The sequence below is a fragment of the Arachis ipaensis genome, chromosome B1 (assembly GCF_059453495.1).
Source record: "Arachis ipaensis isolate K30076 ecotype BB chromosome B1, ASM5945349v1, whole genome shotgun sequence".
Lineage (NCBI taxonomy): Eukaryota > Viridiplantae > Streptophyta > Magnoliopsida > Fabales > Fabaceae > Arachis > Arachis ipaensis.
In genome coordinates, this window is record NC_142436.1 from 39605865 (window position 1) to 39609497 (window position 3633).

Genomic DNA, 3633 nt, shown 5'->3' on the forward strand with positions numbered 1-3633 from the left:
TCGAACTCAATATCTTTCTGCAGTAGTCTGGATAAGGGAGGTGCTACCTTACTGAAGTCCTTAATGAATCTCCTGTAAAAACCTGCATGGCCAAGAAACGAACGGACTTCCCTCACAGAAGAGGGGTAAGGTAAACTAGAAATAACATCCACCTTTGCTGGATCTACAGAAATGCCAGTATTAGACACAACATGTCCTAGTACAATACCTTGTTTTACCATAAAGTGACATTTCTCAAAATTTAATACAAGGTTTGTACTGACACATCTGTCTAACACTCTAGATAATCCATCTAAGCAAAGGCTAAAGGAATCACCGTATACAATAAAATCATCCATAAAAACCTCCATACAGTCCTCAATAAGATCAGAGAAAAAACTCATCATGCACCTTTGAAAAGTAGCTGGTGCATTGCACAAGTCAAAGGGCATTCTTTTGTAAACATAAGTCCCAAAAGGACATATAAAAGTGGTCTTTTCCTGATCCTCAAGAGCTATATGAATCTGGAAATAACCTGTATACCCATCTAAAAAATAATAATGTGATTTACCTGACAGGCGATCCAGCATTTGATCAATGAATGGAATAGGATAGTGATCCTTGCGGGTTGCTTGGTTGAGGCGTCTGTAGTCAATGCAGACCCTCCAGGCGTTCTAAACTCTGGTTGTTAGGAGCTCTCCATGCTCATTCTTCACCACAGTGACTCCAGACTTCTTTGGCACCACTTGTACTGGGCTTACCCATTCACTGTCTGAGATGGGATAGATGATATCTGCCTCTAGTAGTCTGGTCACCTCCTTTTTGACAACCTCTAAGATAGTGGGGTTCAGTCTTCTCTGGGGTTGACGGACAGGTCTTGCTCCCTCTTTTAAAAATATTCTATGCTCATAGACTTGAGGGTTAATGCCTACTATATCTGCAAACTCCAACCAATCGCCTTCTTGTGCCTCCTCAGCACACTAAGTAACTGCTCTTCTTGTTGAGAAGTAAGTTCCCTTGCAATGATAACTGGAAACCTCTGCCCATCTTCAAGGTAAGCATATTTGAGGTGTGGAGGAAGGGGTTTTAATTCTAACTTCTGATCATGGTCAGGCTCTGGGTTCTCTGGAGCTGGTAACAATGGCAAAGCACTGTCATTGTCCTCTGAGAATGTCCCCACACTTGGACCTTGTCTTGTGTGCTTCTCTTCAAATTCCTCCTGATGGACTTCAGCCACGGTTTCATCTATAATGTCACACTTGAGGATAGAGTGATCCTCTGGAGGATGCTTCATAATTCCATTCATATTGAAGATCACTACTCGACCATCTATTTCAAAAGAGTATGTTCCTGAAAAAGCATCTAATTTAAACCTTGAGGTCTTCAGGAATGGCCTTCCAAGTAAGATTGATGATGGCTTGTCTGAGTCATTTTGGGGCATTTCCAGGATATAAAAATCAGTGGGGAACGTGAGTCCCTTAATGCCCACTAATACATCTTCATCAACTCCAGCCACTGTAATAATGCTTTTATTTGCTAACACAAAACGAGCTGCCGACCTTTTTAAGGGAGGGAGCCTCAAAATATCATATATAAACAAAGGCATTATACTCACACATGCTCCTACATCACACATGCAATCAGAAAATACTACACCACCAATAGTACAATTAACCATACAAGGACCTGGGTCACTACACTTTTCAGGTAAACCACCCATTAAAGCAGATATAGAACTTCCTAAAGAAATAGTTTCTAATTCATTAATTTTGTCCTTATGTATACATAAATCTTTTAGAAACTTTGCATACTTAGGTACCTGTTGAATAACATCAAATAGAGGAACAGTTACCTCAACCTTTTTGAATATCTCTACCATTTTTGGATCAGGTTCCAGCTGCTTCCTGGGCTTCCTTACAAGTTGTGGAAATGGAATAGGAGTGGTATCTTCTACAGTGTTTGCGCCTTTTGATGCTTCCTCCTATGGTTGAGCTTCTTCTTTTTCAGCTATGTCCTGTATGTCATCTTCCTCTTCAACATCTTCTATTTCCACTACCCCTTTAGCTGAGGTGTGTTCTGGTGGGCTTGGATCCTCCTAGTTCCTCTCCTGCAGTGTGGTTCCGGACCTTAGGGTGATGGCATTAATACCACCCTTGGGATTGGGTAATGGTTGAGAGGGAATTCTACTAGAGCTCAAAGATTGGTTATTGGAGTTATTTATTGATCCAATCTGGGAGACAAGAGCTTGCAAAGTAGCGTTCAGACCATTTAGAGTGGCATTAATGTTATTTTCTATGGTCTGCTGTCTCTGATCAATAGATCGTAGTAAGTCATCATTAGCAGAAGAAGAAGGATAGGTAATTTGAGAGGTCTGCTGTTGGGTATTCTGTGGTCCTTGGGATTGCCTCAGGTGAGGTGCTCTGTAAGGCTGGTACTGGTTCTGCTGTCTATTGTTGTTATTATTCTACCTCTGATTTCTCTGATTATCTCTACCTCCTCTATTGTTGTTGTCCCTCCAATTCTGGTTATAATTGTCCTGCCATCCATGGTTGTAATTGCCACCTTGATTGTACCCTTGGTTGGGGCGGTCATAGAAGTTATGAGTGGCTGCCACGGTGTTGTCTTCCTGCTGGAGCTGCAGACATTCATCAGTATAGTGGCTATAATCAGTACAGATTCCGTAAACTCTCTGTGGGACTAACTGTTGGTTTTGCTGTGGTGGAGAAGGTTGAGCTTGCTGAACTTGTTGTTGGTTCAATTGCATCTGCTTCAGCAAGTTGGTCATTTCATAGATACTCTGAGTTAAAGCAACAGTCTCTCTGCTAGAGGATACTTCTGCAACGGCTTTTGCACGACCTTATTTCTGCCTGTGATTCCTAGTAGATTCAGCTAAGTCGCTGATCAATTGCCATGCCTCATCAGCGGTCTTGTACTTTTTCATAGACCCATTGCTAGAACTTTCCAATGTGGTCTTATCTTGGGGCCTCATGCCCTGTGTGACATAGCCGAGTAACACTATCTTGTCAATCATATGGTGGGGGCAAGCTTCCAGAAGATTATTGAAGCGCTCCCAGTACTCATAGAGAGTTTCAAATTCATCCTGAACAATCATGGAAATGTCTTTCCTCAGTTTATCAGTAACTTCAGTTGGAAAGAACTTTTCCAAAAATTCTCTTCTGAGTGTATCCCAGTTGGATACAGTTGCGGCGGGTTGAGTGTAGTACCACTCTCTTGCCTTTCCCTCGAGAGAAAACGAGAAGGCTTTCAGCAAAATTGAAGTTTCATCTGCACCATCACGCCTGACAGTAGAACAGGTTGCTTGAAAATCTCTCAGGTGCTTGATAGGCTCTTGAGCAGGTAAGCCATGAAACTTGGGCATCAAATTGAGCAGTGCGGTCTTTATTTCAAAGTCTGTAGCCACCGCTGGATGATGCACTTGAAACGGTTGCATTGTAAAATTAGGGGCTCCAGCCTCCTTGATAGTAACTCTCCTAGGTGATGCCATGTCATCTATATGTAATCAACCGAATCAGTAGAACGGGGGCTGGTTTCTTCCTCAAATGACGTTTCAGATCCGCCCTCAGAGAGGACTAACCGACGCCGAGCTTGCCTTATTCGTGAAATAGTTCTTTCAATCTCAGGATCGAATACTGG

General features: G+C 42.4%; 1 non-coding gene across 1 annotated transcript; it reads left to right on the top strand.

Annotated features, from left to right (window-relative positions):
• The first annotated feature begins 3004 nt into the window (after positions 1-3004).
• LOC148576285 (small nucleolar RNA R71) lies at positions 3005-3112 on the top strand. The gene has a single exon (XR_015903693.1). It is a non-coding gene; the product is annotated as a small nucleolar RNA R71 (small nucleolar RNA).
• Positions 3113-3633: the final 521 nt, after the last annotated feature.